Source organism: Corythoichthys intestinalis, chromosome 7, assembly GCF_030265065.1.
Source record: "Corythoichthys intestinalis isolate RoL2023-P3 chromosome 7, ASM3026506v1, whole genome shotgun sequence".
NCBI classification, from domain to species: Eukaryota; Metazoa; Chordata; class Actinopteri; order Syngnathiformes; family Syngnathidae; genus Corythoichthys; species Corythoichthys intestinalis.
In genome coordinates, this window is record NC_080401.1 from 6,658,655 (window position 1) to 6,685,555 (window position 26,901).

The following is a 26,901-nucleotide window of genomic DNA, read 5'->3' on the forward strand; positions in this document are numbered from 1 at the left end:
ACTTTTTTTTAATTATACTTTGGGGGGGGGGGGGGGGGGGGGAGTGGAGAAAACATGTCTTAAATGTATCTCTTTCCAATGCTAAATATTTATTTATAATATATTGAACATAAACACACACACACAAAAAAATCTATATATATATATATATATATATATATATATATATATATATTTTTTTTTTTTTTATGGGGGCGCTACTTCACGGTATCTCACTTATCGCGACGGGTTGTGGTACACATTAACTGCAAAAAAGAAGGGATCACTGTACATACTACTTTTTGCCCAACAAAAAGTTGGGGGGGTGTGATTGTATTGGTTGGCTGGATGAACCGTGTATTTTTTGCTCAAAAACATTTTTGAGAATAAAATTTTACTATCATTATTTATTTATTATTTATTTATTCATTTATTTTTTAGCATTTTTCCGGTCACTTTCTTAAATTTCATTTCCTAAGTGTTTTCTAGTCTTTTCCTTTTTTTTTTTTCTTTTTTTTTTTTTTTTTAATGTGATGAGCATGAAATAATCTTTCCTCTGATTACACATTCATTAGAATTAGCTGTGAATTCATTTTTAAATAAATATAAATTGGTGCGATCATTCCTATCACTACCAGTCTGTTCCCTCATATATTCCCCCACCTAATTTTATTTTCAAGTTAATACCCTGACCCAGTTCTGGCGGGGGGGAATGGTTCATTTCCTGTTATTAATCTTGAGACAATCTTAATTTTTAAAATTTTGAGCCTCCTCTTGTTTGTCTCTATCTTGGTTCAGCAGCACACTTGTAGCCTTCCTTATTTCTTGTTTCTGTATTCTGTTATTTCCACTTGGTTTATATTTTGGGGCATTCCAATACCCTGCAAATGAGTAATCTAATGACCATAGACCGAACCATTTGAAATCAGTGGATTGTCACTGAAAGCCACCCATTTTCTCTGATATAATTACGGAAAATGCATTTATAAACCGCAAATTAAGCTGGAATGAATGGTGGGTGGGACGTTCTTTGTTTTGTTGCATTGAAACAGTTTTGCTGGGGACAGATTGATAACATTAGTTCGGCAGCATCACAGTCACCTGACTGTCGAGGACTGGTGGAGAACGATCAGGAGGTTTCAACATCCAATTAGAGCACAGCCATGCACTCAGTCAATCATTTCTGCACAGCCAATGGTTTATCCGGCAGCTGGTTATGGCCCTGCCCCCTGACATTTGCAACTGAAGTGTAAAAAAAAAAAAAGATTTGTCTTTAGATCAGCTGGTATGATGATTGGTAGCAAAAAGAAATAATGACGTTTTACTTCTCTGTACGACATCCTGAACTGCATTGCAGAGGATGCGTCACCTCTTCCAGGTATCCAAAAGACTACAACCGCATTCACATCCAATATGTTACTGGAATACTTGCATATTTGTACTAAATGAATATGAAGGCTGTGAAATAATCTTCGACTAGTAAGCCATACAAAAACTGCTAAGCAATTTTGCCAGTTTTGAAAAGTTTGATGCTATAAAATTCAGACATTTGAAAAAAAAAAATCTTTTTGACAATTTGACATATCGTGTCGATTGTAGCTTTCTGTTTCTATCTATTTCAATTCGATCATTGCCTAACCAATCGATATACTGATCCAGATAAACTTTTTATGACCAGTTGGCAAGAGGAGCCAAATACAGAGGACAAAATGAGACATGGATGAAACAAAATTTTAATTTATTTGAACTTGGGCAATGACAGGTTTGATAAACAAAGGGTCCTCAGGGAGCTGGGGCAAAGGCGCAAGGAGGGAGGTGAGCAGGACAATCAGTCAGGCATTGGTGGAATCAAGACGGTACCGGGGCAGAGGTGCAAGGTGTGCCAACGAGCTGAAACGAGCTATGGCTGGCTTAACTGAGATATGGTATTTGCTGAGACCTTCCATTGCTCCACCTGTCTAGCGCCGGACCCAGGAGGAAAGCCTGAAACAATGTATTGTTGCACTCCTAATTCATAGTGCTTACTGTAATTATGACTAGTACTGAATGAGGATTAGTGACAGGCTTTGACGTTTTCTAACTTGATTGTGTATTTTGTTTGTCTTTTTTATTTTCCAATATTTTTTTCCCTCATTTTCTTGATTATGTGCATTGAAATTGCATGATTTACAGTACTAATTATTTCAGAGGCAATTCTAAACCTAGATATTTTCATGATTTCGCGGCAATAGAGAACCAATTGTATATACCACATACACTGCTGGCCAAAAGTATTGGCACCCCTGCAGTTCTGTCAGATAATGCCCAATTTCTCCAGAAAATGATTGCAATTACAAATGCTTTGGTAGTAATATCGCCATTTATGTTGCTTGCAATTAAAAAAAAAACACACACACAGAGAATGGGGGGAAAAAATGAATCATTATCATTTTACACAAAACTCCATAAATGGCCCGGACAAAAGTATTGGCACCCTTTGAAAAATCATCTGATGCTTCTCTAATTTGTGTAATCAACAGCACCTGTGGCACATAACAGGTGCTGGCAGTAACTAAATCACACTTGCAGCCAATTAAAATAGATTAAAGTTGACCCAACCTCTGCCCTGTGTCCTTGTGTGTACCACAGTGAGCATGGAGAAAAGAAAGACTTGAGAAGCAAAATTGTGAGAAAGCATGGGCAATCTCAAGGCTAAAGGTCCATCTCCACAGACCTGAATGTTCTTGTGTCTACAGTGTGCAGTGTCATCAATAAGTGTAAAGCCCATGGCACTGTGGCTAAAAATAATTGACAAAAGATTTCAACGACAGATTGTGCGGATGGTGGATAAAGAACCTCGGCTAACATCCAAACAAGTTCAAGCTGTCCTGCAGTCCGAGGGTACAACAGTGTCAACTCGTACTATCCGTCGGTGTCTGAATGAAAAGGGACTCTATGGTAGGATACCCAGGAAGACCCCACTTCTGACCCAGAGACATGAAAAGCCAGGCTGGAGTTTGCCAAAACTTACCTGAGAAAGCCAAAAACGTTTTGGAAGATTGTTCTATGGTCTGATGAGACAAAAAAGAGCTTTTTGGGAAAAGGCATCAACATAGAGTTTACAGAGGGAAAAAAAACGAGGTCTTCAAAGAAAAGAACACGGTCCCCACAGTCAAACATGGCGGAGGTTCCCTGATGTTTTAGGGTTGCTTTGCTGCCTCTGGCATTGGACTGCTTGACCGTGTGAATGGCATGATGAAGCATGAAGACTACCAACAAATTTTGCAGCATAATGTAGGGCCCAGTGTGAGAAATCTGGGTCTCCCTCAGAGATCATGGGTCTTCCAGCAAGACGATGACCTAAATCACACTTCAAAAGGCACTAGAAAAGTGTTTGAGAGAAAGCACTGGAGACGTCTAAATTGGCCAGCAATGAGTCCAGACCTGAATCCTTGTGGAGAGATCTGAAAATGGCAGTTTGGAGAAGGCACCCTTCATATCTCAGAGACCTGGAGCAGTTGGCCAAAGAAGAATGGTCTAAAATTCCAGCAGAGCATTGTAAGAAACTCATTGATGGATACCGGAAGCGGTTGTTCATAGTTATTTCATCTAAAGGTTGTGGTACCAAGTATTAGGCTGAGGGTGCCAATACTTTTGTCAGGCCCAATTATGGAGTTTTGTGTAAAATAATAATGATTTTTTTCATTCTCTTTTGTGTTTTTTCATTGCAAGCAAAATGAAGATATTACTACCAAAGCATTTGTAATTCCAATCATTTTCTGGGAGAAATTGAGCTTTATCTGACAGAATTGCAGGGGTGCCAATATTTTTGCACAGCAGTGTAGTATGATCATCCAAAAAGGTTGTCAAGAGAAATTCTTTCAAGCCTTCTGTTTTTTTTTTTTTTTAACTGATTTAAACATCGCTTGAGCAACATTTTGTTAATTTTGGCAATTGTCGTCATACGTTCTATTTTCTAAAGGTTGCATTTTTGTTGAGGTAATGCACTCACTCACTCCCTGACTGGAAGAGCATGAGCCATCTTACAACAACACCTGATGTCAAGGCCATTCACTTGAGATAACAAATGGAAAATCCCCAGATTTTGTGGGAAGAGTCAGAGGCACATATATGTACACAGAAACCAGAGCAGTGGCGTGTCCTGGTCTTTCAATGAGGGAAGGCTCAAAGTGTGTCCGCCTGTAAGTCTTTGTGACGGTGTAGTGGCTCAGCGGCACCCACTGCTCGGTAGGGATAGAAACTAGAGTGCTACAAGTCAAGTCTCCAAACACAAGAAGTTACAAAAATAATAATAATAATAATGATAAAAGAAAAAAGAAAAAAAAAAACACCAGAAAAGTAAGTTCAATTTATCGCTTGTCGTTTTTAACAAAGCAAGTGTCGCTAGGGAAATAATGAAAGTCAACTCAGAAAAATGAAAAATGCCTCCCATAGATGTTAATATGACAAGATCACTGATTCGCTCATTGGGCTGTCAAACAAAAAGGGATTCAGCCTCAGGCAGATCATCCAATCATCATGCAGAGAAGCCTGCTGAGACCCACCCAGTCCCCGTAGACCCCAAGAGAAGCTCAGTGCCGAATGGGCAGGATAAACCCAGCCTTTCGCCAATGACTGTCTCGTTTCACTTTAGTTTAACAATGTACTCTCAATTCTGGAGATGCAGCACAGTCCGGACTGTTTAAAGCAGTGGTTCCCAACCTTTTTTTAACGGACCGGCAATGTGTGGCAGAAATTGACAGTACAGTAAATATAAAATAACACGTCGTGGCTAAAAACGAATATTAAGTGCAGGGAAAATTTCACTTACCATACACTGAATCAACCTTTTTTAACAGTGGCCTCTCCTAAAACTTTTTGGCAAATACCCGTGGTCGCAAGCATAATGAGTTCTTCTCTAATCGTGAAAGGTTTCTTAGCTTAGTAATTCGGTTCGCCATGAGGTATGATGCTCTTTGTGCATTCACTTTTTTTGCCTCGTTTGCTAGCTTTTAGCCACATATTATGCAGAATGGACTTGGTTCTAGGCTTCTCTTCTGGCTCAGCAGGTTGCCTTTTCCCCATAAAAAAGTTGTCCAAAGACGTTGCCACCCGCAGCACACAGCCAACAGCAGCTAAAGTTACTGTTTACATTGATTGGCGCTGGGCTGCTATAGGTGTGCAAACACTGTAGTAATTGCGGCCAACCACTAGATGGCGCACTATACAAATCTTTAATCGAATTAGTCTAAAGCAGGAGTAGCCAACTCTGGTCCTCGACGGCCCCTATCCAGCTTGTTTTCCATATCTCCCTCCTTTAAAACAACTGAATCAAATGATCAGTTCATCAGTAAGCTCTGCCGGAGCCTGATAACAATCCTGATTGTTTGAGGTTTTTTTTTTTTCGATTCGATAAAAGGACTCGGTGTAACAATCCCCAGGACTATGCATGGCAGGGGTGTCCTCCTCCCTGAGCCAAGCTTGCACCTGACCGCATACCTGGATGGACTAGGAGTGCTGCTTTAAGGCTCTGCTCAGCCACTGAGACACATCATCAGTTGTATCCTCAGATCACGGGGTGTTTTGGCCACTTATCACAAGACGCCCATAGCTGAGGCTGGCCCGCCACAGGTTGATCACTCCTGGGTGTGTGTGTCAGGGCTAAGCATTTGCCCTAGCGGCCCAGATGGTGTCACTCCTCTTCAGCCACAGCCAATGGCTTGCCCTCTCGGCGGTGTTGGCCAGCTCTTTAATGGTCTGTCTGTGGGCCTGTGCCCTGACTCCAATTTCCCTAAGGAGCTTTGCTGTTGAGCTGGCCAGGAAACCCCTATACCCCACCTCCAGCGGGCGCACACTCGCCTTCCAGCCTCTATCCTCTGCTGCAGCCGCTAGGTCGGAGTACCGCAGCTTCTTGCGTTCATACGCTTCTTCGACAGCATCCTCCCAAGGAACTGTTAGCTCAATGATGTAGGCGAGCTTGGATGTATTGGACCATAGGACGAGGTCTGGACGTAGGGTGGTCGTTGCGATCTCCAGGGGGAAGATGAGCCTCCGATCTAGGTCCACCGGCATCCCTGGCTGCATTCAGTGGGCCCAGGTCAGGGTGTGCGGGCCTTGACCTCTGCTTTTCCCCTTCCCGAACAAACGATGGTGGGTGTTAGTACGCGTGCTGGTTGATAGGTTGGGCATTGACGGAAACCCTCTTGCGCTCAAGTTTATCAGCTAGACATCTGAGGACCTGGTTGTGTCTCCATGTGTATCTGCCTTGAGTGAGGCTAGTTTTGCAGCCCACCATGATGTGCTTGAGTGTTGCTGGGGTCACACACAGGGGGCATGCTGGGTCCTTTCCAAACCATTGTTGTAGGTTTACGGGAGATGGTAGCACATCATACGTTGCTCGAACGATGAAACTCAACCTGTTGGATCCTATGCCCCCAGAGTTCACTCCATGAGAGTTAATAAAAGTTGAAAGTTAATAAAAGTCGAGAGTTAATAAAAGTTAAAAGTCGTTAATAACATATTTATTTTGCTGCGGAAAATAGGGCTGATCCATAACAATGATGTGGCGGGTCTACAGGGAGGTCCTGAACCTCACTGCCTGGTGCTCCCACAACAACCTGGCACTCAGCTCCTCAAACACTAAGGAGTTGGTGCTGGATTTCAGGAGGAAGAGAGGGTCTCTTCCCCTCTTCTCATCCGCGGGACCTGGTAGAGATGGTCAGTGGCTTCAGATTTCTGGAAACATTTTACAGGGCATTACATGGGCCACCAACACCAGTGCCCTTCTAAAAAAGGCACATCAGTGCCTGGACTTTAAAGGTCAACGAGAAAGGTCAACATGTCCATCATAACCCACAACATCTTAGTGTGGTTTCGGAGCACCTCTCAGGCTGACAAGAAGGCTCTGGACAGAGTCAGTAAATCAGCACAATGCATCACAGGAGTGCAGCTGTCCTCTCTTTCAGACACCTATGACAGCAGATGTATGCGTAGGGCCAAAAACATCACCTGTGACAGTTTATAGCCTGTTCTCTCTGTTGCCCAGTAACTGTTAAAGTGATCCTCTAACTCAAATACATGTATGCTCTAATTAACCACAATTGTTCTCTTAACGTACTAAAATATGTTGTTAGGAAGACATAAAATGTTAAATCAATGGCAATATTTTATAATATTTAGTCCATATTTTGACCGTTATTTGGCGCCATGGTTTGCGGGCTCACAGTGATGACGTCATTGGTATCTTTCCAAATGTGTAGCGTGTTAAACAATTGCTTATTGCTGCCTAAACTCGCCAAGTGAAATGCCATGATGTGCTGCTTTTGGATGCAATTTCCAGTCAAATGGAAACAAGGGGAGTGAAGTGAGTGGTCAAGGTGGAATCATTATTTTTAGTGAATAAATGTGCATAAGTGGAAGTTTCTCCCCCTTTTCAGTCCCTGTATGCACGTACCCTACCCACCACACGTTACAACTGGTGCCCGAACATTTTTCCTGGATCCTCAGTCAAGTAAGGGATCCGTCTATTTTCTGGATCCGATGGTCCCACCGCGTCTGCAATATTGGTTTCGGATCTGTCCATTTTTTTGATTAGTCGGTCTGGATCTTCGAGTGAGTAAAAAACGCGGATTTGGATTACTATTGCTGTCTTTTATGTTGACTATTCGAGTCAAGAGTGACTTTGAGTTTTCCCCAAATCATACTAAATAATTAAAGCACTATGGCACGCTACAGTGACGACAGTGACTCTGTCAGTGGACCTCACAACAATGTTGGAGTTCGTCAGGGAGCGCGTGTTTGCTTACTGCTGAGCTCCCAAGTGAAGAGTGGTCAAGGTGGAAATATTATTTTTTGTGAACAAATGTGCATAGTGGAAGCTTCTCCCCTTTTTGGTACTTTTATACACGTATCCTAGCTACCACGCGTTACACTGTACAAGACATGGATTACACAAGGTGTGCTCTTTGGCCTGTCCTGTATGTAAAGCACACGACAGCTCTGGATGCTAACAATCCACATAGTTATATTGTGATAAGTTTAAAACGCAATATGCTTACCTTGAATATTTGCTAATAAAACCGGAGTTCCCAATAGCAAACACTGTCGCTCCCAACCGGAGTTCCCAACAGCATACGCTCTCTCGCTCTGTTGTCATTGAGACTTTTGCCCAACTTTTGTCTTATCAGGTATTTGCTGCACGCATTTTTCCCTGAAGCTCGTCTTGTGAACGACCGACAGTGCTGTCCTGCTCCTCACTTTTCAGATCTGGTTCAAATAGGAAGGGTAGAACTGACGACATGTTGGGAAAGCTAACAAGTGACACGCTGGAATTGCGGCAACGGGACCAGTGACGTCACGCACTGCGACGTAACAAGAATGGCGACCTATCACTTAAAATAATTTTACAAACTTTATTAAAACAAAAACATCAAGAGGGGTTTTAATATCAAATTATTATAACTCATACTAACATTCATCTTTTAAGAATTACTTGTCTTAAAAATAGGGGATCCCTTTAACATGTTCAGGTATATGTTCAGTTACTGCTTACTGTGCAATATACAGTATTTATTATATTCTATTGTTGCTATGTTGCACTCTCTACTGCATATGCATACACTTACAGGCTCCCTTTTAAATACATTTTGAAACCAATTTTATAATGTACTTAATCTCAATTTTATTCAACAGTTGTACTTTTATTTGTATTTTCTTTACCATTTGCACCACCAGAGTTGTCTTCAAATCTCGTTGTAAATTGTGTATGATTACAGTAATGTAGATAAATTAAATTCTCACTAAAAGACATGGGGAAACCCCTTTTTTAGGCAGCCACCCACCACTGCCACCTTGAAGCAAAGTGACAAGTTGTAGATAAAATGTTGGGAGTTCCGGAGTGCAGAGATCAAAAGGATGCATCACCGATGAATCACTTCCACAGCTCCAGATCAGTGGTCTGCATCATGGAAAGAGAGGGGGGCAGATAAAACACTCAGCCAACAGAAATCAAATTGGGATATGACAGGTCACAGAAGAATGTAATCAAAGTGGATTTTGTAATGCTTCACAATAGGGCCACGGCACACAGGGGTCCTTAGCTCACATAGCATTCCACCCAGTCACGTTATGTATTGCAGATGCTGACTTAGATTTTGAAGTGTGTGAGTTGTAATGATGAGCGTGCATGCGTTCCATTCATTCATACAAGTGTGTTAAAATATTCATAGATAGAACTTTCATTGTCATTGCCATTGTCTAAAGTATAAAGCAATGGAATGCTTAGTTGCAACCTGTACCTGCAAACAAGCTGAGGCTTGATCAACAGATCGCCTGGATGAGGGTGTCTAATGTTAAAAGATGCGAAACACCCCATGAGTCGAGGTTACATTACCGATGATGTGAACAGGTGCAACAGATCCTTTCCATCGAGGAAATAGGAATTATGATAGCTGGTGTTTCACTGATTGAGGCTTGCAGTTTCCTGATCTAAAGCAGTGTTTTTCAATTGGTGTGCCACAGCACACTTGTGTGCCATGCGAGAGATTGTCAGGTGTGCCGTGAGAATCTATCCTAGTTGTTTTTTTTTTATTTTTACTTTTTTTAAAATAATTTATAACTTTATTAGGGTGTCCTCTGGCGGTATTTTGAAGGACACTCCTTGTTAACAGCACGCCTTATTAAGAACCATGCCACGTTCAAAGTCACTCAAATCACCTTTCTTCCCCATACTGATGCTCGGTTTGAACTGCAGGAGATTATCTTAAACGATGTCTACATGCCTAAATTCACTGAAATGCCGCCATGTGATTGGCTGATTAGGAATTAAGTGTTAACGAGCAGTTGGACAGGTGTACCTAATAAAGTGGCCGGTGAGTGTATATATATATATATATATATATATATATATATATATTATATTAGGGCTGTCAAACGATTACAATTTTTAATCGAGTTAATTACAGCTTAAAAATTAATTAATCGTAATTAATCGCAATTAATCGCAATTCAAACCATCTATAAAATATGCCATATTTTTCTGTAAATTATATATATATTCTGTAAAATAAATTGTTGGAATGGAAAGATAAGACACAAGATGGATATATACATTCAACATACGGTACATAAGGACTGTAGTGGCCATTTCACTCTACTGTCATTTAAATCTGTCTATGCTGTCCTCACTCCGAAGCGTCTACTTTTTCCAAAGCTAGACAGCTAGTGAACGGCGCCTTAATAATCAGACTTCTCCTTTTTCATCTGATTTATTAATAAAATGGCCTCAAACCATTGTCCTCTTTAGACCGTCGTAAAACTACAAAAAAAAGTACACAAGCATTGCATTAGCACGCATACAGGTTCACTAAACATAAACAAAAAGTGTCTCATACAAAAAATATAACATTTCGCTTACTAACATAATATATACATTCTTTACAACAACCATACTTACGGACAAATCTTGTCCAAGGATCATATAAAAACAACATATATATGTATGTATGTATGTATATGTATATGTATATATGTATATATATATATGTGTGTGTGTGTGTGTGTGTGTGTGTGTGTGTGTGTGTGTGTGTGTATATATATATATATATACAGTACTGTGCAAAAGTTTTAGGCAGGACACCTGCCTAAATCTTTTGCACAGTACTGTATATATTTTTTATTAATTTTTAAATTTATTATAAGGAAATTGTGGATTCGATAAAGTTTACGAGGGTACACCATCTTGGGAAGCCAAGAGGAAGCGGTCCGCGTCCAATAATCGCCAAGTCCGAGCTTTACCAGCAGAAAGTACTGGTGAAAGCCAAAGGAAGAGAATTACAAGGAACAAGATTCGGTATGAATGATCATTTCCCGCGCGAGATCAACGAAAGACGGAAATCCTCTATCCAATTCTGAAGCGGTCCAGAACAGAGGGCAAACGTGCAGTTATCGCAGTCGACAAACTGTACGTTGATGGTCAACTATACCGAGACCAAGTGCTCACCCCATGGCTATTCTGACCGATAAGTAATGCCTAAATATTTCTATTATGCATACAATGTTGAATGTAGCTGTCTTGATTTAAGCAAGACAAATGTATAGATTAGGGATGCTTAATACTTAGTTTGCTATTCCTAATCACTTCCAGTACACATATAATGCTGAATTAAATTGTTTTGGTTTGAGTAAGGCACATATGTAGATTAGGGCTGCATGATAACTATTTTGTCTGTACCTTCGAAACACTTCCAGTTCGTATATAATACTGAATTAAGTTGTTTTTTGTTTGAGCAAGGCACATGTGTAGATTAGGATTGCATGATAATCACTTTGTCTGTACTTCCTAAACACTTCCAATATGTACACAATGCCGTATTAAGTAGATTTGGTTTCAACAATGCACACGTACAGATCACGGTTGCATGATAATCACTTAGTCTATAAGAGTCACGCATGTCTCACACTACACATTTCTGTACTGTACTCATATCTTTTCTTTTTCTGGGTTATTTGTCTCACCTTTTCCACACCGCTGTTTTCAAACACACACTAAGTACACGCTTTAAAATTGTAATGTTTTGTGTTGATGCTACCCATGTATTTAATCCTTCTAACAACGTCTTAATGTCGTGTGAATTATGCCAAGCGGTTTACAAAAAATTGCATTCGGTTCTATTAGAATTTGATTTATTACATACTCATATGGCTTCTAACGAATGTGAATGGTTGATGACATTCAGGACCGAATATTATAACTCACATCCTGAGATCATTACTTTCCTTAAGATACTTATAAATATCCGCATATGACATATATAAAGTTTGTTTCATTTAATGTGAATGGCTTCCGATCGCAGGCAAAGAGAACTAAAATTATGGAATACATCACCAAATTAAAGGCAGACCTCTTCTTTATGCAAGAGTCACATCTAGCCAAATCCGAAGAGAAATATCTTAAACACTCAAATTTTAACTTGATGTATTCAGCCAGCTATAACAGCAGACAAAGAGGAGTATCAATATTAATAAATAAAAGAATCTCATACACATTAAATAGTGCAATTGCAGACCCGGAAGGTAGATTCATAATAGTACAAGCTACCATAAGTAATAAACTGTTCACATTAGTGAACATATATGCCCCAAACAACGAGGATACACAGTTCTTCCACAATATCTTTGGTAAACTGAGTGACATGTCAGTGAACTCAACAATTATTATAGGAGGGGACTTTAACACTACACTTGATCCAAGTATAGATAGCTCCAATTATAAACTCACTAAACAGTCACAAACTGCAAGAACCGTTAGGAAATATATGGACGATTTTGGCTTAAGTGACGTCTGGAGAGCAAAACATTTAACAAAAAGGGAATATACCTTTCAATCCCTAGCCCATGGTTCGTGTTCAAGAATTGATTTTTTTCTAGCGAATAATTCCGCTATTAATAATATTTCGCCAAGAATACATCCAATAATCATCAGTGATCATGCACCAATTTCTTTAGCCCTTAAAATTGACTCCCGCACGATACCCCATGCAACCTGGCGCTGTAATGATTCCTTATTAGATGACCCAGCATTTGATACATTCGTTAAGAAAGAATGGAAAGACTTCATGGAACTTAACGATTCCCCAAACATCTCACCATCATTGCTTTGGGAAACAGGAAAATGCGTTATTCGAGGCAAGATTATCTCATATTCATCATATAAAAAAAAAACAAGAACAGAAGTTGGAAAACGAGTTAGAAATAAAAATCAAACAACTGACGGAGGAATTCGCCAATAATCCCACAGACAATACCACAAAAGAACTTTTCAGCGCCAAAGAACAGCTCAATAGTATTCTGTCTAAAAAAACTCAGTTTCTGTTACAACAACTACGATATACCAACTTTGAGCATAATAACAAATCCGCGAAATATTTAGCAAACCAACTCCAACGTAACAAAGAAAAAACATTAATTACAACAATACAAGATTCAGCCGGCATAATAACACAATCACCAGAAAAAATTAACGAAACTTTCTACAGCTACTACAAAAACTTATACTCGGTGACAAACGATCATAATGAAGACATTGACCTATTCATTAATAATCTTGACATCCCCCAAATAACTTTAGAAAGCCAACAATACCCCACTTACCCTCGCTGAATTATGGAATGCCGTAAAGGACATGCCAACAGGTCGCGCACCGGGGCCCGACGGGTTCTCGACATCATATTTTAAACACTTTTGGAATATGCTGGCACCACTTTTCTATAGAATGGTTCAAGAAATCAGTGCCAAGGGTCAAATTAGAGACAATATGAACACTGCAGTAATCAAACTACTGCCAAAAGAAGGGAAAGACCTAACCCAACCAGCAAACTATAGACCAATATCCTTAATGAATACAGATATTAAAATTATTGCAAAGGCTTTAGCTACTAGATTAGAACAAACTCTTCCCACTATAATTCATAAAGACCAGACCGGCTTTATTAAAGGACGTAACTCTACAAACAATATAAGACGCTTGTTAAATCTTATTAATATTGCACAGAATTATAAACAGAAAGCAATTATCCTCTCTTTGGACGCAGAAAAAGCATTTGACAAAGTCAACTCGATTTTTCTCTTCAAAGTTTTGGAAAAATTTGGCTTCGGTGAGCCATTTATCCGCTGGATAAAAATATTCTACCATGCCCCAAAAGCCACTGTAAACACAAACGGGGTCATTTCACAAAGTTTCTGTCTTCAAAGGGGAACTCGACAAGGCTGTCCACTCTCACCCCTATTATTCGCTCTATTTATTGAACCATTAGCAATTGCAATAAGACAAAACGTTAATATCAAAGGGATCTGCTCGCACACATCAGAACGCAAAATTAACTTATACGCAGATGATATACTATTATATCTAGAAAAACCAGAATCCTCCCTACATGAGACTTTTGAACTTATAAAGACATTTTCACAAATATCAGATTATGCTATAAATTGGTCAAAATCAATTATAATGCCCTTATCAACAAACTCATGGAATCCTGCAAATCAAAATCACAATATTCCAACAGGGAATATAAAGTATCTTGGAATCAACATTTCACCAAAACTTACAGAATTAACTAAACTAAACCATACACCCCTCTTAGCAAAAATATGTGAAGATTTGACACACTGGAATAATCTACTCATCTCACTTTTGGGCCGGATAGCAACAGTCAAAATGAAAGTATTACCACAAATAAACTATTTGTTCTCAATGATCCCCTTTAAACCCACTCAAAAATGGTTTCAAGACCTAGACTCAGCCGTCACAAAATTCTACTTTAAAAACAAGAAAAACAGAATTAGCCTTGCCAAATTGCAAAGAAATAAACCAGAGGGGGGTCTAGAGGCCCCTAATTTCCAACACTATTATATAGCAAATCAAATACAATATCTTATTAGGTGGTTATATCTTAACACTGAACAACAGTCATGGCTAGAATTAGAGCAAACAGACTGCAACCAAATACAATTGGCAAACCTCCCCTTTATTAGCTCTAGTATTAAGCACCATAGCTGCTTCAAAAACCCAATGATAGCATGTACCTTGAAAGCCTGGTGGAGAGGTATGGAAATTACGCAGTCACAACAAGCCCCGTGTAAATTCGCACCAATCTGGCACAACCCAGACTTTGGAGTTAATAAAATTCCTATTTATTTCAGCGCATGGGATGATACGGGAATAAACCAGTTACAGCATTTGTTTAAAGATAATACATTCATGTCATATGAAAAAATAATGCAAGATTTCCAGATCAAAGGGGTCAATTTCCTGCAATACAATAAAATCAGGGCAGCCATCAGAAGCAAATTTCCATCACTAACGGGTACGTTAGACCCACCACCTTTCGTAAATAAAATAATAAATATACATCCTCAACAACAAAAATACTTTCAAAAGTATATAAAGCCCTCTCATGTAACAACTCTACTTGCCTACCAATCGAAAAATGGAATAACGAACTTTCGGTAACATTAGATAATAACTATTGGTCCAACATCTGTAAAAATGCCAAAGAATAAGAACCTTCAGCTTATACAGTTCAAAATAATGCACAGATGGCATATTACTCAATCTAAAATGCACAAAATGGGGTTCTCCCAATCCGATAAATGTACAAACTGCAACGAAGATACTTCAGATACATACTTTCATGCTCTTTGGAAATGTAAACCAATACAAGATTTCTGGGCACAGGTAATGAAGAAACTCTCTTTCCTATTGAACTGCAGGATTCCATTGTCTCCAACTCTTTGTCTGCTTGGCGATCTGAATACAGTGAATATCTCTATCCATCAAACCCGTCCACTACTAGCAAGTCTAACGATAGCCAAAAAAACAATATTGTTGAATTGGAAAAACAAACAAAACATTAGCATTAACCAATGGCTAAATCTAATCATTGAATATATAACATTAGAGAAAATATCTGCCAAACAGACAAATAAAATGGACAAATACGAACAACAGTGGGAAACGGTCGCAAGAATGATGAACATAGAATAAGGATTCTCTCTCACCTGCGAAGGAATGCCACAAAAATAATAAAAATGTACACATAAATTGATGTATGCGGGGTGTCCAGGGAAGTTGTATGCATCCTTCTGCAGCTGGAAACAGGACATGTTTAAATCCGAACTGTTTTATACACTCCCAACAGCATGTAATAAATACATTTTCTTCCTTCACAGTTTAGTCGGTCAATGGGCTTATTTTACAAGGATACTCATAGACAATTTGGTTTCCAGCTGCTGGGGAACATATGCAACTTTTTTTTGGAACACCCTATATATTATCAGACTTGGAACAATTAAGGAACTATGCATAAATAATACACTTCACCGGTCCTTGGCATACATCTAATGGTGTTTGATAAACCTCTTCTTCTGTCAGCTTTACAGGTGGAGTTTGTTGGCGTCCTGCCCTGGGCTGTCCTGTCGTCGCCGGTCTTGGCCCCCGGGGTTTTCGGCCGGGGCTTGTCTGGCTGCGTCTGGCTGTGCGGGTGTTCCGTCGTGCGCGCGCTGGTGTCGTGGGCGGGTGGGGGGGCCGCGCGGGTGCCGGTCCGGGGCCGCGGCCCTTCCCCGGCCGGCCGGGGTGGGGTGGAGTTGGGGTGGGGGCCGGGGGGTGCATGTGGCAGCCATGGTTCCCTCCCAGGTCCACCCGGCCGGAGCCGCGTCTCCCTGTACCGGGTGCCGGGGAGGTGCCCTCTGGTGTCATACCGCGCACCCTTCCTGGCCCGGGGGTGGGTTGTGGGGTGCGCGCTTCCGTCCCCCTGGTCTGCTTCCGGCCCTGTCCGCCTCCCTGGGCCGCGGCGGCCGCTGCTGCCCCCCGGCCAGCGGGGTCGTTGGCGGGGCCTCTTTGGGCCTGCGGGGCCTTGGGTGAGGCTTGCTGTCCCTTGCCGGTGGGGTGGACGTCCCCTGGTCGCCGGCGCTTGGTGTGGCGCCTGCTCGGAGTGCGGGGTGGGTGCTCGGTGGGTGGGAGGGGGGTGGGGGGTCGCGGAGGCGCCGTGGGTGGTCTGGGGCGGAGATTGATCGGGGCCTTGACGCTTCTTCCGCCCTGCGGCCGGTGGTTCTGGTGGACGGGGCCACGCCCGCGGGAGCCTGCCTCTTAACTCACGCACTTCTCACTTCGGCACTGTAAATATTTTTCACCCTGGCACTTACATGCTCATACATTTCTCCGGGGAGAGTTGGGACGGGGCTTTACAGTCCCGGCCCGGCTCCCCCCTGTTTTTAATGCACCACACACCAAGGTTGTGGGATGGTTGGGACCTGTTGGGGGTGGGGGTACCTCACGGCTGCCTCCTCACCACAGGCCCCCGCCATCTCTGCACCTTTTTTAAATGCACCACACATCATACTCCACAGGAGAGCTCTGGCAAAGGGCGGTGGGACGGGCGGCTGGGCAGAAGCTCCATGCTGCGGTCCCACTGCCCCAAGCCAAGCTCTCCTATTTTAATGCATACATTGCACTACCCTCCCCTCACACCCCCATCATGGTGCTGGGTGATGGCTGCCAGTTGGGAACCTGGCAGCCACAGTAATAGGGTGGTAGGTGGGTCCCACACTTTTTCTATATGGCGTTGCTCCCGGGGTGTGGCCTCCCCTCTGCCTCGGCTGCCGGCCGCGGGAGTAGGTTGGGGGGTCGGGTCTCCGATCTTGCATCGCCCCGTGGCAGTTCCTGGGCGTTCTCCTGCCTCCGCCTTCCCCTCTCTTCTCTGGCTGGGCATCCGCCCTGCGCTCAGTCGCGGGTCGCTGGCTGGGCGCCGGTGTATCAGCGGGGTGTCGCCTGCACCGGCGGGGGACCCTGCCTTGCCTGGGGCTTGGTGGGCTGCTGGGGGTCCCATGGCGTGCCGTGCCGGTTGGGGGGCTGCGGCTGTGGCTCGTGGCCTGGGTGGGCGGGCAGGGGTGGGTGTAAGCGTGGGGTTGGTGAAACGTCCCCTCCTGCCATCCCTGAAGGCCGGTTGATGGGTGCGCGGGTGGCCCGGGGGACCACCCTGGGTCCCGGGGGGGGACGATGGCTCCTTTGCTGGGCTGCGGGAGGAGGGATGGGCTGCGCATGGACCCCCATCCCCCCCGCCCGCCCTCCCTCCCCGGGCTGGCTGGGTGGGGGCCGTGGCCCTGGGTTGGCGTCCACGCGGCTTCTCCGCCCGTCTGCGTGGCTGTCGCGCGCCCGGTGGGGCCTGCGTGCTGCTGGATGTGGTAGGGCATGCTCGGGTTGGGGGTCCCAGTGCCAGGATTGGCGATGCGGCGGCATAGGGTTGGTCGCCAACGGGCTTACACTCATAAGAGATTCACACGATTACTGGGTTCTAGATCACAGAACTGATTTGTGTACACTCTACCCCTTTCAATCACTTAGCTTATAGGCTTATAGACACCCCCACCCCCATTCTCCTCTTTCACTGGCCAATAGGCCCCCACATGGTGTAAACCGGAAATACATCTTGCTGACGATAGCACCAGCATATTAGTAACTAGTTTAGATGTTCAATGTATTTCTAGTTGTTGTTTGTGTATGTGTTTCTTTTCCTTCTTCTCTTGTATTTCTTTTCTTCTGTCCCCCCATAATCCCTTCCTGTTCACTGCTTTGTCATAATAAAAAGGTATTTTGAATGATCACAATGGGAGTATGTCAGACTCTCAATGTGAAACATTAAAACTGTTCAGAATCCGGGCAGTTAGACTTCCATTCTCTGTGTCAAACAGCTGAACAGGACAGGTTTTTAAAAAAAAAAAAATAAATAAAATAAAATAAATTTATTAGGCTCATGGAAGCTTCCACTTGGGGAAAATATATACATACAGTATATCCTGTATATACATAATATAATAAAAATATATAGTACTGTGCAAAAGTTTTAGGCAGGTGTCCTGCCTAAAACTTTTGCACAGTACTGTATATATATATATATATATATATATATATATATATATATATATATATATATATACACATTTATATTGTATTGGTTTTCAAGTAAAGTTCATAAATCCACACCGAGATGGCAATTTGTGCTTCTGACAGATGTAAAAAAAAAAAAAAAAAAAGGGTTCCAAACAGTCTCAAAGGACTCAGCTGATCCACAGAGTGTCAGACGGAATTTTTTCCAATTTTAGGAAGTAAAGCAACTCCTTGATCCAATAGGACAACTTCCATTTTAAAAGAATTAGTCTCCTAGCCAACAGGGTTGAGAATGCTATAAGGTCACCCTTCTGAGAAGGTAGAATGTGTGCAGGTGGCGCCACACCAAACAGAGCAGTTAAGGCATTTGGGATAATATCTATCCTTGTGATCTTGGATAAGAAGGAAAAGATGTTAGACCAGTATGCAGTTAGCGAGGTGCAAGACCAGAACATGTGTGCAAGACCAGAACATGTGTATATATTCGACCGGAGCCCGCTTACATCTATCACAAGTGGAGGAGACAGTATCAAATAATTTGGCCAGTCTAGCTTTGGTGTAATGAGCTCTGTCTAGAATAGAGTAAAACAGTGTTTGGCGCAGATTGAAGATTGGTGTGTCCTATGTAAAATTTCTCTCCAGACCTCTTCAGATATACTAACTCCCAGTCTTGACTCCCAAACTGCCGTAAGGGTGTTTAAAGTGCTATCTTTGCTGATTTTGTAAATATTAGAGTAAACTGTAGTTATTGCACCTTTTAACGAAAGCAAAGGTTTTAAAAAGATGTCTAAAGCAGAGGCAGCAGGGAGTGTTGGGAAACTTGGCCAAAGTGAGAGAACATAACTGCGTATTCGCTATCTGAAAAATAACAATTAGGCAATGAAAACTTTTCAGCTAGCTGTTGAAAGGAGGCAAAAGTTGAGTTCAGATACAAATCCTTGAACGTTTCTATGCCCAGCCCAGAGGCACCATCTTGTTAAATTCTACAAATTAAAGGACGGCCGCCAAAGCAATTAGAATTTCTTGCTTTTTCTGTGGATTTATTATTTGAACTGTGATACCTTATCACAAATAAAATGCTTGTGAAGTGGTGTGAAAATTGGAGAAAATGGTTTAAAATCAGAGGATTAATCTCATTCATTCAAACATCACTTCTAGTCGAATCAAGTGAATAACGCTCAGATCTCAGTGAATGATTTTAAATCAACGTTCCAGATTTGGTCATCATCATAATTTACAGCATCAAGGCCATGGGTAGTGTAGTAACAAGATGCTTCCACAAAGTGATTACTTTCGACCAGTGATAGGTCTAGTGTGGTAAAATTGGCAAGATAAAACTTTGGCCAAACTCTCTTTATGAACGGCTCGGACTCGACTGCTACCCACTCGTTGTCCACCAGTCTTCCCTTCTCCCATGATAAACTTTGTCTCAATAGGAACACACTTCGAACTGTTTCCACGGCAACAGCTGTGTCTTGTCAGCAGTCGTCAGATGGAGATGCATGAGCGGTGGTGGTGGTAGGAAGGCATTCTTGTTGTTGGTCTCACACTGGCTCATGCACACAGTCACGTGCACAAATAGACACATACCAAAAATTCACCGCCTTCAATCTTAATCCCCCTTTCCACGTCACAGAGCAGCATCGAATGACAGCATTGGCCCGCAACCCCGTGTGTGTTCAATGATAGCAACCTCCCACCCATTCACCTTCACTAATCATGCATGAGTTGGAATTACGGTATGATTTTATTCTGTTGCTTATGTGCTGAGGTGTTTTTTTCATTCTACACTTTTCTTCCCTGGAAGAATAGTGTGTGAGTTTTCTCACCCTCATGTATACTCGTTTTCAATTTCTTGCCATCTAAGGAACAGGGTACCACATTAGTTCTCCCTGACCCATCGTCTTTGTTGGATGGGTCGTACCTGAGAAATGAATTCATTGTGTCTTGTTGTGTTTCCATTATACTTTGTCAATAAAGAGGGTTCATCCTCACTGAAAAGATGATATGTTTTGCGTGTTATCTGTTATGTTGTTTTAGTGTTGATAACAACTAGAGCTGTCAAACGATTAAAATTTTTAATTGAGTTAATCACTGCTTAAAAATTAATTAATCGTCATTAATCACAATTCAAACCATCTCTAAAATATGTCATCTTTTTCTGTAAATTATTGTTGGAATGGAAAGATAAGACACAGACGGACATAAATATTCAACATACTGTACATAAGTACTGTATTTGTTTATTATAACAATAAATCCACAAGTTGGCATTAACATTATTTACTTTCTTTCTGTTAAAGGGATCCACGGATAGAAAGACTTGTACTTCTTAAAAGATATATTTGAATACAAGTTATAGTAATTTTATATTAAAACCCCTCTTAATGTTTTTGATTTAATAAAATTTTTAAAAATTTCTATCAAAAAATAAACTAGTAGCTCACCATTGGCACATGGGCCCCCTGCCGTTCTTCCACAGTGTCTTTAACTACGTAAGGTAGTGATTGAAATACACCACAAGGTGTCAATGGCGAGTTTTAAATGAATTAAAGATCCAGCCAAGGCAAACTCTGAGTAAGTTTTATGTGTATTTTGCATAGCTATTTTGATTGGGAATGCCAGTTCTCTTTGTATTGAGCGCTTTTCTTTTTGTGAACATTTGAGAGATAGGAATATTATTCTTGTTGTGCTTTCACTAAATGATACTGTAGCGACTTAACTGTTCCGCCGAAATGCGTGATGAGAAGTTGGGCAACCATTACTGTCAGTGGTGGCTGCAAATGGTATACAGTATGTTCTGCGTTGTGTTCAATTAAGCGTGCTAAGAAAAAGATTGTCTCCTGTTCTGCCTAAATGCATGATGGGAAGTTGGCCAACCATTACTATCAGTAGTGGCTGCAAATAGTATACAATATCTTCTGCTATACAGTATGTTCTGCGTTGTGTTCAATTAAGCTTGTCAAGAAAAAGAGTGTGTCCCCTTGCATTTCTCTGCCTTTTTGCTCTAAATGTGCCAAAACGGCGTCACTGTAAACTATTTGAGGCAACGCATGAACGGGTCATTCCGTGCATGCGTTAACTGCGTCAAATATTTTAACATGATTCATTTAAAAAATTAATTACCACCTGTTAACACAATTAATTTGAAAAGCCCTAATAACAACATTGTGCATATTAAGCACCAGGGCTGGATCGTGTAGCCAAAGATTTTACTCAAGTAAAAGTAGCGTTACTTCAAAATAATATTAAGCTAGTAAAATTATTCATACAAAAATTTCCTCAAATACAAGGGTAGTACAAAAAAGTATTTGGTGAAAAGAATGCTCAAGTAATGAGGGCAGGTGAAGAGCTTTTCGGATTCCGGTGTAATTTTACGAACAATAAACTGGACGAGCTCGTCAAAACAACCATGTCATTTCTAATGTGGTACCTGGAGGATAATTTGCATTAATTTAGTGATAGTGATATTTCCACCTAAGTAACCATTCAGGATCGCTCTTTCGTGAATCTTGCGGGTATAACCCAAAAAATGTTTGCAACATATGCTAGGATAGCGTGGTGCTATACTTTCGTATTGGAGTGCTTGCGAGGTCTTCGGGAAATGACATCATCAGGTAGCAGCTGGCGGCGAGGCACGTCTCTCGTAGTTAAGGTGTTGCTAAGGAAGTAACTCAAAATGTACGCGGTCAATTAAAAAAAAAATTGGGTAATGTAAGTATTGAGACAGATGATGCATTCAATACAATTTAATTGAGGAAAACGCTCAAGAATTTAAGTCTTCACCTGCCCTTTAAACAATGCTATATTTTCAGCACAACAGTGGTACCTCGACAAATAAACACCTCGACGTACGACGCTTTCGACATCAGACGTAAAATTTAACTCGTCATTTGTCTCAACATATGACAACAAGCTGTAAAAACGACGATTTATGACAGTGTCACAATTGTATTGTTTTCCCGCAAGACGGCAGTACGGCAGATTTTCTTGTGAGAGAAATCAACATGGGTCCCAAGAAGGTTTGTTGCAGGTGTTGAAAAAATGAGTAAGGTGACATTTACCATTGAAATTACCATTGGAAATTATACAAAAAATATAAGCATGGTGTTGTGTTCGTGAACCGGTTCGAAATATGTCTAAGATCTCGGCGGTCTACCTCCGACCTCGTTTGCCAGTCTTTATAAGTTATGGTGGCAATTATTATTATTGTAACATTCAAATTAGAGGTGGGCCCTATAGCCCCACCCCTAAAACCGCCACTGATTATCATTCTGATTTGTATTTATAATGTATTTGTTATGCTATGTGTAATTGCTATTTGTTAAGGTATACCTGTGGTATTTAGAAAGGATTTACCATAGGTTTTGGGCTGTGGAACGAGTGACTCAAATTATAATGCATTATTTTGGGAAGATCTTTCTTGACATAAGACCATTTTGACTTATAAACAAGGTCCTGGAACGAATTAAATTCATATGCAAAGGTACCACTATATTCGGAACCTTTGTTATGAAGTAAACATCAGCTGATTCTAATTGACATAACTCATTATAGGCATGCATTGGGGCAAATAAGTATTTAGTCAACCACCAATTGTGCAAGTACTCCTACTTGAAAAGATAGAGGCCTGTAGAGGCCTGTAATTGTCAACATGGGTAAACCTCAACCATGAGAGACAGAATGTAGGAAAAAAAACAGCAAATTACATTGTTTGATTTTAAAGAATTTATTTCCAATATAGAGTGGAAAATAAGTATGTGGTCACCTACAAACAAGCAAGATTTCAGGCTGTCAAAGAGGTCTAACTTTTTCTAACGAGGTCTAACAAGGCTCCACTCGTTACCTGCATTAATGGCACCTGTTTTAAGTCATAATCGGTATAAAAGACACCTGTCCAAAACTCAGTCAGTCACACTCCAAACTCCACTATGGCCAAGACCAAAGAGCTGTCGAAGGACACCAGAGACAAAATTGTAGACCTGCACCAGGCTGGGAAGACTGAATCTGCAATAGGTAAAACGTTTGGTGTAAAGAAATCAACTGTGGGAGCAATTATTAGAAAATGGAAGACATACAAGACCACTGATAATCTCCCTCGATCTGGGGCTCTATGCAAGATCTCCCCCCGTGGCGTCAAAATGATAACAAGAACGGTGAGCAAAAATCCCAGAACCACACAGGGGGACCTAGTGAATGACCTACAGAGAGCTTGGACCACAGTAACAAAGGCTACTGTCAGTAACACGATGTGCCGCCAGGGACTCAAATCCTGCACTGCCAGACGTGTCCCCCTGCTGAAGCCAGTACACGTCCAGGCCCATCTGCGGTTCGTTAGAGAGCATTTGGATGATCCAGAAGAGGACTGGGAGAATGTGTTATGGTCAGATGAAACCAAAATAGAACTTTTTGATAGAAACACAGGTTCTCGTGTTTGGAGGAGAAAGAATACTGAATTGCATCCGAAGAACACCATACCCACTGTGAAGCATGGGGGTGGAAACATAATGCTTTGGGGCTGTTTTTCTGCAAAGGGACCAGGACGACTGATCCGTGTAAAGGAAAGAATGAATGGGGCCATGTATCAAGAGATTTTGGGTGAAAATCTCCTTCCATCAGCAAGGGCATTGAAGATGAGACGTGGCTGGTTCTTTCAGCATGACAATGATCCCAAACACACAGCCAGGGCAACAAAGGAGTGGCTTCGTAAGAAGCATTTCAAGGTCCTGGAGTGGCCTAGCCAGTCTCCAGATCTCAACCCCATAGAAAATCTGTGGAGGGAGATGAAAGTCCGTTTTGCCCAACGACAGCCCCAAAACATCACTGCTCTAGAGGAGATCTGAATGGAGGAATGGGCCAAAATACCAGCAACAGTGTGTGAAAAGCTTGTGAAGAGTTACAGAAAACGTTTGACCTCCATTATTGCCAACAAAGGGTACATAACAAAGTACTGAGATGATCTTTTGATATTGACCAAATACTTATTTTCCACCATGATTTGCAAATAAATTCTTTAAAAATCAAACAATGTGATTTTCTGTTTTTTTTTTTCCACATTCTGTCACAGTGATTGAGGTTTACCCATGTTGACACTTACAGGCCTCTCTAATATTTGCAAGTGGGAGAACTTGGACAATTAGTGGTTGACTAAATACTTATTTGCCCCACTGTATGTAGGTCTACAAGTGTTTTGACTATGTACTTATTTAAATAACTCATGGGCAGCATAGTGGCAGAGTGGTTAGCCCGTCCACCTCACAGTTCTGAGATCAATAGTTCAATCCTAGGCTCCGGCCTTCCCGTGCCTGAGTGGATTTTCTCCGGGTACTCCCTTTGCCCCCACCTCCCAAAAACATGCATGGTAGGCTGATTGAACACTCTAAATTGTCCGTGGGTATGAGTGTGTGCACAAATGGTTGTTCTTCATGTTGTGCCCTGCGATTGGCTGGCAACTGATTCAGAGTGGACACACCATGGTTAGCTGGGATTGGCTCCAGCCCCTCCGTGACCCTTGTGAGGATAAGCGCCTCAGAATGAACGAATGCATAAATTACTGATAATTATTTATTTAGAATTTTAATCTAGCTGCTGTTTGTCTCTGAAAACTTTTAGGAGCTTTTGATGATGTAGGAATATAGCAATAAACTTGACTAAAACTGTTGTATCACCAGTTCAAATGATAAATGTGTATGAAAATTTCATTGATAGAAAACAATGTTGCAAAATGTATTATATTTACTAACACTGTGTTCACTGTTTTTTGGTCAAAATTAAACATTTAAAAACTGGAGGAAAAAACAATCCAATTGTGTTGCACAGTGTATTGTAGTGTATAGGTGTTCTTATTTCCTGACTCACAGCTAGGAAACCTGCTTTTGTTCTTTAGACTCACCTTCACTCGATTTCAATAATTGTCCAATTTCCTGTTGTTTCATGACTTGCAGGACCATTAAAACTGTTACACAGTACCAAGGGCAATTTGCATACTGTGTTGACATTTGTTTACACTGCTATATTATACTTAGAGAGTAAAATTATGAAAATGCACTGTCACAGTTTAGATTTCAGAGCCTAGATTATCCCCTCTATTTCATCACCTTGCTTTTGTGCACCCACACGAAGTTTGGACTGAGTCGAGATCTCTTGGGCTAGCATGGATAAAGCTCTCCCACTCTCATCTATGCTTGGTGATTGTATTAATCGAGAGACCCATAAGCCATGCCCTTCCGCCACCCCCACCTACTACTTGGCAAGGAGCAGTCAGTCAGCTGATTTATACAGCTGGGGGATTTGATGTTCCACATAAGCACCAACACCTCCCTCCCTCCCATACTAACTTTTCCACTGACTCACTTTTGCATGTCATGCTCTGCTGTCATACAATCACATAACATTCCCGTAGATTGGTCGGTGCAATCATACCCACCCCACCACCCATCTGGTGCATATTCCCGCACCACAATTTAAATATAATCCTCAGTGTTTACAGTCACTCACCTTCTTCCTTATGCCAGAGTGTCAAACGTACGGGCAGTGGGACGAAAACGGCCTGCCAGGGGGTCCAATCCCACCTGTGGGGTTGTACGCTATAGCTCATTCATACTGTACATACAAAATAACATGCTTTTATTTTGACATCGTAAAACCAAAGATTTATGATTTGTGTGATCGAGTACATGTACTACTGCACTTGGCTCACTTTCGTGTTACATTTGTTTATTCGCCCCATCCCAGTAAAAATTGGTTGGACGTCCAGCCGCATCAATGGCAGCCAATGAGTTAACAAGGAAGTACAGTGCCTTGCAAAAGTATTCGGCCCCCTTGAACCTTGCAACCTTTCGCCACATTTCAGGCTTCAAACATAAAGATATAAAATTTTAATTTTTTGTCAAGAATCAACAACAAGTGGGACACAATCGTGACGTGGAACAAAATTTATTGGATAATTTAAACTTTTTTAACAAATAAAAAACTGAAAAGTGGGGCGTGCAATATTATTCGGCCCCTTTGCGTTAATACTTTGTAGCGCCACCTTTTACTCCAATTACAGCTGCAAGTCGCTTGGGGTATGTTTCTATCAGTTTTGCACATCGAGAGACTGACATTCTCGCCCATTCTTCCTTGCAAAACAGCTCGAGCTTAGTGACGTTGGATGGAGAGTGTTTGTGAACAGCAGTCTTCAGCTCTTTCCACAGATTCTCCATTGGATTCAGGTCTGGACTTTGACTTGGCCATTCTAACACCTGGATACATTTATTTTTGAACCATTCCATTGTAGATTTGGCTTTATTTTTTGGATCATTGTCCTGTTGGAAGATAAATCTCCGTCCCAGTCTCAGGTCTTGTGCAGATACCAACAGGTTTTCTTCCAGAATGTTCCTGTATTTGGCTGCATCCATCTTCCCGTCAATTTTAACCATCTTCCCTGTCCCTGCTGAAGAAAAGCAGGCCCAAACCATGATGCTGCCACCACCATGTTTGACAGTGGGGATGGTGTGTTC